Raw genomic sequence first — 14,425 nt, forward strand, 5'->3', positions numbered from 1 at the left:
TTATGCTGTCTGGGGGTGTCTAGAAATGGCCCAGCGTATCTGGTCCAGGTGGCCTGCACCATAATTTACTTTGGGCAGCACTGGTAAAGGATGGATAAAGTAAAACTGATTAATTCCTCCATGAGAGACTGAAATTGGAAAGGAGGTACCCAGCTGAACAGCCTGCTTTTTGTCCCTCTTTTACAGGACAGGTAGAGAGCAGGTAGCCCTGTGAACTAAGGAACATGGAAGTGAGGATGGAATTAGCTCTCAGCTGGAGATTGCTCTTGCAGTCCTCACCTTCCTAGGTACCAGCTTCTCTCTCTTATCCACATGCTGTCACATCTGAGAACATCATGATGGTAATTGAAATCAGGTTTGGAGTCAGCTCTCATATGCGCCTAGGAAAGCTTTGATCTTTGGACATTGTAACTCCAGACAGTTAGCCTATAATGAGTGTGTGCTTGTCAGATTTAGTGAGCAAGAAAATATGGGTTATCAGTTAAAAAAAATCTGTTAGTACTATTACTAGAAGAACCAAGAGAAATCACAATGATAAATACAGTTCTTCACATCTGAAAACCATTGATACAATAATCGCTTCTCACATAGCAAACACTTGACACCAGGATGTTCTTTACAGATGAGCTTTGAATTGTTCTTTTATCAACTCCATGACGAGGGCCATCCAGGCCTTACTTAGGGAATGACCTGGGTTTCCCCACCCCTGTCCTTCCTCTGGGAGTGTGCACCCCCAGGCCCCACCTTGCACCCACCCTAGCCATCAGCCCCTGCGCAGTGTCACTCACTCCAGCTCCCTTCGGCTCTCTACCTGTTAATTTGTGTCTCTCCTCCCGGAACTCCCTTTGTTTTGGGTGTGAATATTTGCTGCTCCCCAACTGCCAAGACAGAAAAAAAAAAGACCCTGAGGATAGGTTAGCGCAGAAGTTCCAAGTCCTGGCTTTGCATTAGAATCAGCTGGTCAGCTTTAAAAAGTAACCACATTTGGGTCTCTAGAGGTTCTGTTCTAAATCTTCTGGGCATTAGAATTTTTAAAGCTCCTCAGGAGATTCTGATGGGTGGTGAAGGATCTAAATCGCCTCAGTGGACAGTTTAACGGCACTAGTAGTAAACCTGTGTTAAGGAAAATGGAAACTGCAAGATTTGAAATGGAAGCAAGTAGTTTTATATAATGCCTGTTGCAGCTCAGGTCCCAGATGCATGCTGAGTCTCCAGAGTTTTCCTTCTTCCTATTTTCTTGCCTTTGTTTAAGCCTGCTTTCTATTAAGCACCAGCATCCAAAATGAAGCAAAACAAAAACAAGAGCTTTCTTTCACTGGCTTCATGATTTCTGTGGTGGTGTTTTCCACTGTGCTGCGTGAGCTCTCAGATACAGTGGGGTGTGACCCGGTGAAGGTTGCGGGCTTCATCTCGCTGGTCGCCCTCTCTGGGCCTCACGCTCTGCGGAGCAGTATTCAGTGCAGCGGGACCCAGTGTCACCGGAGGCCGTGGGCTGCTACACGGGATCACTGGCCACACACTGTGGGTGGCAAACATTCCCTCACCTTTGTTTTGTGGTCTGAGGATGCCTGGTGCTGGGTTTTGGGAAGGATGCTTAAGAGAAAAAAAGCTTATTTCTGTTGGATAAACCACTTTAAAGTCTCTCTGTCCATCTTTGAAACAGAATGAAGGCCAGGAGGTAAACCCTAATAATTCCTTTCGAAAGGCTTTTTAAAATTTTACTTTTAGGAGCCAATTGGAAATTAGATCCATGAAAATAAAAAGCTAGTGATTTGGCAGTTGAATGTCATCACCCACCTGGTCTCTAAACTCCTGTATTTTAGGTTCCATAAAAAGTTCCTTCAATAAGTTTACTTTGTCTTCTTTTGCAGTTTACATGAGAATATTATATAGCAAAATGCTTGTTTTTCAAAACTTGCTTGGGCCCAAATATTGGACTGCACGTTGAAAATGAATGGAGCCGTGGCAGTGGTCGTGCTAAGTTGCTTCAGTCGTGTCCGACTCTTGGTGACCCCATGGGCTGTAACCTGCCAGGCTCCTCTGACCATAGGATTTTCCAGGCAAGAATACTGGAGTGCATTGCCATTTCCTTCTCCAGGGGATCTTCCTGACCCGGGGACTGAACCCACATCTCTCATGTCCCCTGCATTGGCAGGCGGTTTCTTTACCATTAGTGCCACCTTGGAAGTTTTAGTGGAGGAATGCTAAAACAAGAAAATATAAAAAGTAAAAAGGTCCACTTTTTCCTTGACGAACAGATTTTTAAAGGACAATTGAAAACTCGAGACATAGTTTCTCTTCTGAGTCTGGTGGATGAGTGCTCTAACCGTAGTTATAAGTAACTCCTCAAACACCACTCAGAGTTCCTCTGGTCTCCACCTCCCTGTTTCCTTTCTGTAATTACTGAATGTGGCCCTTAAAACCCATGTAGGACCAAATGCAGAATCTAGACTCTGTGATCGCATCACCACAAATCAGGCTGTAGGGACAGTCCTTCTTGCAGAAGGTTGCCTCCCCTTTGGGACCTCTGTAATTTACAGAGCTCTGTTTGTCATCTTAAACTCAGAAAGGACTGCCCGCCCCCTGCCATCACAGAAGCAGTAAATGGGTTGCTGCGAGTGGCGAAGAGGCCGGAGAGAGAGCACGAGGTGTATCACCACCTGTTAGTGGTGAGAGTGCACACGTGTCCGTGGTTGCTCTGGGCGGAGGGCCTGTGCGGCAGTGGGCAGCTGTGGTGGATAGTCTTCTATACTTGTCTGGCAGTTGTGGTTGGGACTGTTGAGATGCCTGCCTCTGCTGCTGCGGTGTTTTGTGCGAAGAGGTTGGCTGAAGTCCTCGCAGCGGGCGTGAGATGGACTCCTTCCCTGGTCGCCAGACTCTCGGCAAAGAGGCAGGTGATTCCCTTACGGGTGAACCCTAGGAGGATGCCTCGGACATTTGAGCTGTGGTTCACCAGCTGGTGCTCTGCTACAGTGAATGCGTCAGTGCTCCCAGCGAGGTCAGCAGCCTAGGGAAGCAGAACCCAGGGGTCGCTCAGAAGCCTGGGCAGCTTTGGGGGCTGTTGCTGAATGTGAGGTGAGATTTGATGTCAGGGGACCACCTGGACCGGGTAGGTTTCTCCTCCATGTTCTGCTTGAATGAGATCTCAGCTCTCTGAGGTGGAGGTGGGGAGCACCGGGCTTGTCCCCTGCCTCCGTCCTGGGTTTCCTCCCGGAAAGAGCTCCCGTGCTCCATTTTCATCTCTGAAGTTCAAGTGGGTTGTGGTGGGGGGTGTGTGGAGGCGTGGCGTGTCTTATAGAGCTCCTCATCAAACAGACTTAACGGGGAAAAGAGGCCTCTGCCCCGCCTTTGCACGCACAAACCTATTACTCTCCGGGGCCCTGCCAAGGTGGTTTCGTCGGCCTCAGTGTGACTACGCATGATCCATCCTCTTTGGCAATGAAGCCCGGCAGCCTTGCTGCGAGGGGACTGACTTGGGCAAGAGCCCGGTTGTCGGTGTGTTGGAGCTTGGATAGCACTCTTGAAAAAGAACATCTTCCGGGACCAGAGTAGCAGTAAGAAAAATATTTCCCAGGGAAATGGACTCCGAGTCAGTCACAGAGAACCTCTTGTTGGAAATCCTTCAAGGAACAAACACGCCTTGGCATGTGCCTCTCCTTGTGAGAACAGAAGGGTGGTGGAGGGGCCAGCTGGGGAGGAGGGGCGGCGGTCAAGGCAGAGGGAAGCAAGCGCTAGGACGCAGGTGCCTGCAGGGGGCTTTGTGTGCAGAGGCGAGGGGCTGTGGGGGTAGGCTGGGCATGCAGCGGGTACTTGAGCTGTGTTTGGAGGATGACTAATCTCCGGAGTGGGGGCGGTGTCTCCGGATGAGGGAACAGGGAGAGCAAAGGTGTGAGATTGGGCGGTGTGTTGGGAAACGGTGAGTCGTGTAGAGAGCCCGGGACCTGTGAGGAGCGAGGCAGGAAATATGGGAAGAAAATATTCTGGAGAACTTCAGCACCCTGAGTGCCTTGGCAAGGCTCTGGGCTCATTGTCTGAAACCTTTGACACGCTTGTGTTGGGCTACAAACTCATTAGTATCAGCTGAAGAGAAAACCCAAGCTAGAGAAGGTAGTTTGGATACTGCAGTACCTTGCTCAGGACAAGGCTTTCAGTGACGGTCCCTGGTCAGCCTGGGCAGAGGCTGTCAGGAGGAGGAACGCGTTTTCTTGGTTTGCCAGCCCGTCACCCTTGTTCCCCTGTTTAAAGTGTGTATATACTGATGGCTTTTCCCGTCCATCATGGCTTTTTCTGAAGTCCTGGTTGTAACTGGTTTTATAAACTCTGTGCTTCTGGTGTCATAGGACGAGTGTACTGACTGGTTTTTCTTTTTTCAGTTCTCGTCCCGTCTTGGTGTAGTCGCCTGATCCAGAGGAACTTCTGGGGTGCCCCCAGAGTGAGACAGCTGCTCTCTGTTGCCAGCAAGTGGAGTCTGGGGTGAGGCAAGGTGAGTGAGACCCAAGGAAAAGCTGTACTTCTTCAGGCCAAGTTTTCCACAATATGTTATTTTCTGAAAAATTCTGTGGCTTTTGAAGGTAAATTGGTTTTTTATTCAAAGAAATTTAAGAAGAATTGAAAAAAGAAATCCATGACTTAATTACTATGTCAAAAAGCTCTTAGTAATAGGGATGTGTTGATAACATTCTTTAAAAATCTTTCTGACCATTTTTAGTGCCCATTTCAGGGTTTGGTGGGGGGGGGCACCAAAAATATTGTATCAGCAGAACTGATAAAAATCTTTAGATCTTTAATGGTGTCAGCCTGCTGTCTGTTTTTGATGTATTTTTAAAATTGAGATGTAGTTGACATGTAGCATTAGTTTCGGGTGTACGACAGAACGATTCAGTCGATGAATATATTGTGGTGTTTATTCTTTACCATGTTTCTTTTCCCCAATTCTTGTGAAAAGCTTTTGAAGTTTAATAATTAATATAAACTTCCCCATAGTTACCAGGAGACAAATAAAGGGACGTTTACACCTACCTTACCCAGGCGTCTTCCCAGGCTTCGTTTTTAGGGCCATGCCAGTTACAATAGCTTGGGTTCCATCTCTCATCTGCTCTACATGCTGTCTTGTTAACCTGTTTGGAGTTACTCCCCTCCTGGGTTTCAGGGAGGCTTCTTGCGGCCTTCAGAACTTTACACACGTTGCTAAACATCTCCTGGACTGTGGTTTTCCTGTACTGCCATCTTACATGTGAATCGTGAAACAAAAGTACCTAACGCAAGGTGTTTGGTGAGACTAGAGGTTCCTGATGGGTAAGATTTTTGTTCTGTACATCTTTTCCTTTGTATTTGCTGTCTCCAGTGTGTAGCATGTAGTAGGACTCAAATATTCCCTCTTTCCTTTAAGGAGAGAGAATTGGCTGAGAACGGAGTCTCCAGTCCCATCCTGAGTGGGCACAGCTTGGAGGACTGTTGTCATTCATGCTCTGATGCTCTCAGTTGAGGCTGTGGAGCAGAAGTCCCCAGGAGGCCCAGGACAGAACTGTTGACTCAGGGAATGAAGGCTCTGCCCTGGATCTCTTCTCTGTGGGTGCTGGAAATGCTCTTCCCTAGGAGGCGGGGTCAAGGTTAAAGCTGTTCTTGAGACGTCTGTGTGATGTGCAGGTGCACTCTGCCATCTGTCCAGCGTGGCTTGCTCGCAGGACTTCATATTCTGCAGTCACTTTCCAGCCATGTCTTGCTCGTCCACGAAGCAGTGGACGGTTGCCATCCCCCCTGCCCGCCCCCCTTGCTTTGGTGGATCCTGCCAAAACATAAAAGCTTCTCAACAGGAGCATGTCAGGGGAGAACACATTATAATTTCCCTTGAGGTTTTAAAAATTAAGATACTAGGACTCTCGCTAGGCCTACTGAACTGGAAATAGGGGGATGGAGAGAGTGTCCCTGCTGTGTGTATATCTACCTACCTACCTACTTCTCTAGACTTCCCTGGTGGCTCAGTTATAAAGAATCCACCTGTCAATGCGGGAGATGTGGGTTCGATTCCTGGGTTGGGAAGATCCTCTGGAAGAGGAAATGGCAACCCACTCCAGTATTCTTGCCTGGAAAATCCCATGGACAGAGCAGTCTGGTGGGCTATAGCCCATGGGGCTGCAAGAGTTGGACACAACTTAGATTTGTTGTTGTTCAATTGCTATCTATGTGTATGCGTGCGTGTGTGTGTGCACACGCGTGTGCGTGTTTTAAGCTTCTCAAGAGGTGATAGTGTATAAATTCTTGTATGTGGAGTAGACTTAAAAAAAAAACAGAAACCTCTTTCTAGCCTGAGCAGATGTTTTGGGGGAATAATTTTTGAAGTCTGCTAACTAGTTTTACCAGTTTATACTGCCAAGCCAAACAGTCCCTTGTAGTGCTATAATTTGCATCATAGAACCATTTTATAACTTTTATTTAAAATTGCCTAGGAAAGCGCTTTCTACAGTTATAAGTATACAAAGAACGAGGAAAATGATGTTGAGGAACAATCTACTACATTTAACAAGAGCTCAGGCTTATTTAGAAATCCAGGTGGGACTCTGCTTAAACGGAATTTTACCCAAGTATGCAGGGATTTGCATATTGAAACCGAAGTCTCTCCCGACTTGTGGCAACAGATTTCTCAAGGTAATGTTGAAACAGCAATTTATATGCATTGCCCTTAGAGTTATTGGACAGGAAATCTATCTAGTAAGTTAGACCCTTTTTTCCCTCCTCCAGTTTTTGGGTGGTAGAGAATTAAGCTAATTTTTCTTTTCTCTCTCTGAGGACCAACTTCAAGGAAATAGATAGGAGCTTAATAGCAAAGATCATGTTAAATGGCTTTTGTGGTTTTTAACTGGGTCTCTTTTGTGAATTTCCTTCTCTGGTGGAAAAAAAAAAAAACACCTTGTAACCTGTTGTTTGAGGTTTTAATATTTTGGTGGGTTTGGAGAACAGTGAGCTTCTATTTTGAAATCAAAGAACTTCACCATTTAGGCAGAGATCTTACCGATGGCCTGTCATCTGGTTTCCATCGCCTCACCGTCACGGAACCTGCTGCTAAGGTTACAGATGGCCTCTAAGAGGACTTGTGACGTGACTTTTCTGTAGCTCTTGACCTACTGATCACTCCCATTCCTCGTTCGAAACTTCCTCCTTTGGATTCCTTTGCATTTTTCCTACTTTTCTCCTTTCGTTTCTTCCCAGGTCCTACTGTGCCTGCTGGTGAGTGTGTACATTCCCTGGGCTTGCATCCTTGGTGGTTTGCTTCCAGTCTGCTAAGCCTCTTTGGGTGACTTCTATATTTCCATGGCTTTAGCCACCACCCACATGCTAATGACCCCCAGGTCTTTCTCCAAGTTCACCCTTGTCTCGAACAATCTTTTGGACGTTTCTACTGGGATGACTCATATGTACTTTTGAGATATCCAGAAACTCATTTCCCTCCTAATTGTTGCCTGCTCTCCACTCTCCACCTCCTCAGGTCCCCTCACCCCCAGGCTTCTGTCTGCTTTTCCCTCTGTGTCATTGGCACTATTCAAGGCAGAAATGTGTGACTCATCCTTCACCCTCCCTCAGTCAGCTCCGTATTGTTATTGGCGATAAAGCCCTATCATTTTAATATCCTAAACAGAGAAAAGAAAAGCCCATTCCACTGACATTTAATTGGGCTTTACAAGTTGTAGTTGGGCTGATATAAGCAGATGGAATAACATGAGAGCGTCACAGCCATCTATGTAATATGTATCTCTTAGTTCTAGTTCTAGGCACTTGGCACGTTGTGTTTAGTTCTTACAGTTACTTTGTGGTATGCCATCTCTGTTACAAATGAGGATTCTAAGATTTAGAGAGTTTAAGTTTCAGGCCCAGGATCACAGGGAAGGTGAAGCAGAGTAGAGTTAGGGTTTGGGGATTTTAAACCTATGGATTGGTCTCCATGGCTCCAAAACCTTCATCATCGTGCCGGCCTGACTTGTTCTGTTCCCATGATGCCGCACATTTAGATTTCTGTCTGGTGAGTAGGTTGGCTGTGTTCAGGGCAGGAACCGGGTTTTACTCAAAATTGTGTTGTTGTTCAGTTGCTAAGTCGTGTTTGACTCTTTGTGACCCCGTGGGCAGCAGCATGCCAGGCTCCCCCATCCTTCACTATCACCTGGAGTTTGCTCAAACTTATGTCCTTTGAGTCAGTGATGCCATCCAACCATCAAATCCTGTTGCCCTCTTCTTCTGCCCTCAGTCTTTCCCAGCATCAGAGACTTTTCCAAATTTGTGTATCACCATATATGTATGTGTGTGTATTTTTTTTTTAACATAGTAGGTGATAAAGACAAGACCCTTAAATGGAAAAACCATGGTCTGTGGCTTTATCTGGGTTCAACCCCCTGATTTTTTTTTATTGGCTGCATATTGGCTAGGTAGCCCGAGCTTAGGACAGTGGGGTCATGCTCCTTACCCTCAAAGGGTTTTTATGGGAAGGTGCTTTAAAAGTCAGTGACATTTTTAAGAAACTCTGGAAGAATTGAAGAAGTTGTGGAAGTTGATAACTGGCTAGCTTAGAGGAGCCTCTCCTTTTTAGGTTATAAATAACAACATGTGAAAATATAAACTCTTCTGGACCTCTGATCATGTTGATTGAATCATTCATGTGCTTAAAGTAGTAAAGGCAGAAAAGACCCAAGTAAAAGCCTTGATAATGAGGATAGTATCTGTAGATCTGATTTTTGCTATTATTAATAGTTCTAAATGTAACTGTTTTGGAGTAGATGAAGATATCATCTATGAAACCTACATATTTAAGACTAGGCAGGTGAATTAAAGCAGAGTTCTAATGAGGTTTATTGTGCTGTTTAACTGATCTTGCGAGGATGGACTTGGACGCAGTCCTGGCACAGACAGTTCTGTATTTTGTTTCCCTATAGGTCTCTCCTTTTGCCCTGTTCCAAGAAGGAAATGTTCTTTCTTTTCCATCATAGTTCTCCTTTTTGGTAACAAGTTTCTCTAAGGGGAGGGTCTGCTTTAGTGAAAGTTGAATGGTTTCTAAATTCCACAGAAACAATTAGTTTTATATGTCCTATCTTTAGGCCCCATGCTGTGCAACAGAGGCTGGTTTCATGCATCATTTAATCTTGGGATCCAAGGCTCAGGGTACCAAAAGTGAGGGTCTAGTGTTCTTTCCTCCAAGGAGTGCTATGTTGAGAAGGAAAGTGTGGGATGAATTGAGAGAGTAGCATTGAAATATATACATTACTATATGTAAAATAGATAAGCGGAAATTGGCTGTATGACGCAGGGAGCTCAAATCCAGTGCTCTGTGACAACCTAGAGGGGCGGGATGGGCCTTGAGGTGGGAGGGAGGCTCACGAGGGAGGGGACATATGTAAACCTGTGGCCAATTCATGTTTATGTATGGCAGAAACCAAGACAATATTGTAAAGCAATTATCCTCCAATTAAAAATAAAATTTTTTTTTAAAAAGAGGGAAAGTGTGGCTTGGGGCAGGCTGTGAAGTTTCTTTGACTCTTAATTTCTTTATCTGTCAGAGAGCACAATTACAGTTCCAGCCTCCTCGTCGTGAGGACTAAGCCAGATTCTTCACAGTGAAAGACATAAGCGTACTTACTATGGGGTGTATTTGTGTCCCCACCTTGGCTGTTATTTTTATGGTGGTCTGTTGGATTTGTGGAGTAAAGGCCTTTTGTTTGTTACAGATTTACAGTGTTGATAAGAAGAGATAATTGTAAAAAGTCATAACCTAAGTCTGAGTTGGAGATGAATGGCTTTGTGGTTTTCAGTGAATTATCAGTACATTGAAATATGGGCTTTATTAGGTTTCTGAGGAGGCAGAAGGGAGTCAGCTTGGGAAGTTGGATTACATAAAGACAAGGGACAGATATTTATTATTTTATATCCAGCTCTGTTGCAGACTCATATTTTGCTGTGGCAGAAAGATGTTTTAGTAAGACCATGACAGCTTAAAACATCTGTGCAACATCTTCGTTTCATCTAAAACAATTTCATATCCACTGTCTTTAATTCAGAGTCATTCAAGAAAATTGTTCCTGTTTTCTACCGGGTTCTAATGAGGCTGTTTTTCCTTAAAGAAGGCATTGGGACCACACACTTATAGTTAGAAAATAATTTGATAGCTGTGTTCATGTACTGTGTCTAAGGAACCTTTTCAGTTTGGAAGCTGTAGTTTCTGCAACTCATTTCCCTGTGCCCGCCCCCCGCCCCCTCGACTTGAAAGAAGTGTGATCTCTGTGCATATGTATGTGTGGTGTACACGCCACTTCACAATACTGATTTTGTTCCTTAGGTCTGAGATATGTTTCATACTCTCTGTGTGTGTTGAGAGGTGGTGACAGAATCTGTGATCAAAGGCTTCCCTGCAGAGTTAAGGGCTTTAATTGAACCTTTCACTGTGTTTTAGAGGAAAAAAAATCTGATGTTCATATATGGCATGTCACATAACTTCAAGTGTGCTTGAACTTTATAGGTTTGATTAAAGTTTTATCTGACTCCTAAAAATAATGTTTGTAATCTCCATGCATAGGAATTATCCTGCAATTCAGAACTTAGTTAATGTATCTTTTGCTGTTGGGTTCGGTTTGAATGCCTCCGGTTTAGCTCAGAGCTCCCATCCCAGATCTTCTGGAATCTATACAGGGCTTGCATCTTTCTGGGAAGTTTGGCTGCTGCCACAGCTGAAACAGTGAGCCAGATTTAGGTAATTTTATTAGTCTAGAAAAAGTATTACACTTTTGCAGCTGCTGTTTGTAGGTCCTAACTATGAAAACAAAAACCGTCTCAGTTACCCAGGGTCCATGAGAAACTGGCAGTGGCCCAATGTGAGTCCGTGTATTTTGGACTCTGAATGATATTTCTCTTCCTAGGGCATCCCCCATGAAGGCATGCATCTGGTGAGTGGCCTGGTTGTATGAAGCAGTGGGGGCGGAAGAGGCCAAGCCTTGGGTACCAGTCTCTCTTGGAAGCCTGGTCCAATTCATGGGAAGGCCATACATATTAGACCTTAAATACTTTTTAAAAGGATAAGAAGAGAATTCAAGAAAATAAAACTAACATAAAACACACTTGTCCCTAATATTCACCCTGACTTTCATGCTTTTGTATATTGTCTCATACTAAGTTTCCATAGGTGTCTCTCTTGTGATGCCAGGCTAGCTGTTGTTAGTAATTTGGTGGTGATGGACTTTCTTGTTAAATAGAACTTTTACAGATTACTGTGAAAATTAACCATGGAACTTGGCATATAATTGTTAGGGGTGATGTCTTTGTGGAGTTCCCAATCCTGCTAATGTGTGCCAATCAGTAAATTACCGTTTAATGTCCTGTATTTCATTGGTTCCAGGAGTGGGATAAAAGTGAGCTACTGTTTGTCTAGCAACTCCTGGGCTATTTGCAGAGCTTTTGGCAAGTCAGAGTAATTGTTCTGTTGGGTCTGACCCTGGTTCTCTGGGTAAGAGTCCCAAACTCTTAGGGTCATTGGATGCACTGCAGAGCATCTCTGAACTTTGATGGGTGGAGAAAAATGCAAAATTTGCTGTACTGTAGCCAAAACATAGTTTTTCCTTCAATCATGAAAGGGAGAATAAACTGTGGAATAATAGTAGCACCTGTGGCTTTGGCACACAGAAATTATAGACTTTTGTATCATGTTGAGGGAGGTAGTTTAAGCTATCAATTATGCCTATCACCACTCAGGAAACTACAGTAGCTCTTAGACCTGCTGCTGTGTCGTGTTATTTATGCGTTAAGAAGCACACATTACTATTATCACAGATTTGCTTTTTAAATATTTTGATGTCTGCTTCAGTATAATTGATTTTCTCTGTAATTGCATTTTCTGTGTCAAAATCACTCAGAAACATTCTGATTAGAGGGTCTAGATTGCTGAGGCAGCCCATGGCACTTAAAAGGTCAGATACTCCTGACTTGGATGGCACCCTTGTGTCTTTCCTATCTTCCTTTGAGCCTGGATTTGTTAATATTAAAAAAAAAAAAAGAAAGAAAAAAAAGGTCTCCTTTACATGTTTGACTTTTGTTTCCTAGCATGAGTTGTCTTTGAATTTTATCATCTGGAACTCTGGTATTCCCCCATTTGGGGGCGGTTGGAGTGAATTAAAAAATAAAGCCAATGCCCATTCTCACGTGGGGCTTCCCTGGTGGCTCAGCGGTAAAGAATCCAGCTGCAATGCAAGAAATGCAGGTTTAATCCCTGGGTTGGGAGGATCCCTGGAGGAGGGCATGGCAACTCCCGTATTCTTGCCTGGAGAATCCCATGGACAGAGGATCCTGATGGGCTATAGTCCATAGGGTCATAAAGAGCCTGACTGGAGCGGCTGAGCACACATTCCCACGTGACCTTTCTGATAGGCCCTGTGGCAGTCGCAGTTTGAGACTGTGTACTGCAACCAGTATTCATTGGAAGGACTGATGCTGAAGCTGAAACTCCAATACTTGGGCCACCTGATGCGAAGAACTGACTTATTGGAAAAAACCCTGATGCTGGGAAAGACTGAAGGCAGGAGGAGAAGTTGACGACAGGATGAGGCGGTTGGATGGCATCACCGACTCAATAAACATGGGTCTGAGGACGCTCCAGGAGTTGGTGATGGACAGGGAAGCCTGGCATGCTGCAGTCCATGGTGTCGCAAAGAGTCGGACACGACTGAGTGACTGAACTGAACTGAATTGCAACCAAATGTTTATGGCCCAGAATGGTTTTCCTTACAGATTTCAGATAAGAGCCCCATAATCCATGTGTTGATATACTTGCCTTAGCTGTGGGAAGAGAGGATGCTCATATGATGCATGAGTGTGACACTTGTGAATTTGGTTTGGCTCTCCACTGCGTTATTACTGCTGCTGCTGCTAAGTCACTTCAGTCGTGTCTGACTCTGCATTATTACTGGCATCACCTAATTTATTTTAGAAATTTGATGTCCAAGGTTAAGACCATGTTACATTAACTGGACTGTGTAAAACTGTCCAGAGGAGAACTTGGGCACAAGGCTATTCCTTGCCCCAGCCGATCGCTTTTTAACAAGCTTCATTCAATTCATTCTAGTGAGAATGGGGAGATGTTTCTTGAGTTCCTCTTGAATAGCATAGTTTCTTATTTCTGGGTAAGTGTGTGGAATGGGGGAAGCATTGCCTATGTGACACGGAGGTCTCTGCCCCAAAGTATCTTCTTCGTCAACAGTATGACCCATCTCCCAGTTTTTTCCACCTGTGAGCTCATGACTTGACTGTGCTCATTTTTTTGCATGTATCTTGTGTGATACCTCCAGATCATACATATTGACAACACGGTAGTTTGAAATAACTCTGATTGCGTGCCTAGCAGAACTTGAGGGAGTGGACAGTAGGTGTCTTTTTCAAGATAAGAGATATAGATAGATTTTCTTTTCCAAGAAAGATTTGAGGCATGGGATGCTACAGTCGGGGTGGCAGGTGTGTGTGTGTCCAAAGATGATTTGTCCTCCCTGTTTGACAGTTTTGACTGTTTCACCACCTCACCAGGCCCCTGGGAGCTACTCTCTCGCTTTTATCCAAAAGGAGGCATGGGATAGGACTACATGGTCAGGCTCTGGAGCCCGGATGCCTGGATGGGACCTCGTGAGCTTCATGACTCTGGGCAAGTTCCAGCTTCTCTGTGCCCCAATAGAATGGAGATACTGATAGAACCTTCTGTAGAGGGCTGGTGTGAGGATTAAATGACTATATATATAAAGTGCTTAGAGCAGGGCCTGAAATATAATTAGTCCTAAATGTGTGTTGCTGGCTGTACATCAGAATCACCTGGGGGAGTCTGAAAAAAAAAAAACAAAAAACAAATTACATGGGTATTGAGAACGCCCAACCTAATGAAATTGGGTCCTGGGGAGGTTATAACCTTGTTCAGAGCATCATAGCAAGCACTGACAGAAGTGGAGGAGGGATTTTGACGTCTTGTATTCTATTCTGACACTTTAAGTGAAAGATCCGTCTGTCAGCGCTGTAAGCAAGGGATCTTGGCGTAATGAATAGCCGCCTTTCACAGAGCATCTTTGAAGTTGCCTGACCTTTTTCACTTTGAGGCCAGATGCAGTGCAATTTAAAAAATTTAATTTCTTTAGATTTATAACACCAGGCTTCATTCAGCTGGCACTGATTGATTGAGTGCCTTTTAACACTTTTTGGAAAAAAATGGACTTTCTGACATGTCTTCAGGATCGCTTCTCCTTTCATATTAAAGACTTACCATCAGCCCATGCCATAGACTCGTTAGAGGAGTTCCTTTTTCACCTGTGGTGATGGTTTATCAGCTGCTGTGATTACAGTGGCCCTATGAACAAGAAATAAAGCTTCCCCTTTGCAATGATAGCACCTAGAGGTGGAAGAGACTTGATATTACCCTGTCAAA

The 14,425-nt window shown here is 44.6% G+C and overlaps 1 protein-coding gene across 5 annotated transcripts in view; it reads left to right on the forward strand.

The window, feature by feature from the left end:
• The window catches only part of TANC1 (tetratricopeptide repeat, ankyrin repeat and coiled-coil containing 1), a 245,508-nt gene that overhangs the window by 54,182 nt on the left and 176,901 nt on the right, over positions 1-14,425 (forward strand). For all 5 annotated transcript variants that reach the window (XM_018063379.1, XM_018063386.1, XM_018063384.1 and 2 more), the window contains exon 2: positions 4,374-4,483. The gene's annotated coding sequence lies outside the window, so the exon portion shown is untranslated. The remainder of the gene's footprint in view (positions 1-4,373; positions 4,484-14,425) is intronic.

This window comes from Capra hircus, chromosome 2, assembly GCF_001704415.2.
Source record: "Capra hircus breed San Clemente chromosome 2, ASM170441v1, whole genome shotgun sequence".
In the NCBI taxonomy this organism is placed as follows: domain Eukaryota; kingdom Metazoa; phylum Chordata; class Mammalia; order Artiodactyla; family Bovidae; genus Capra; species Capra hircus.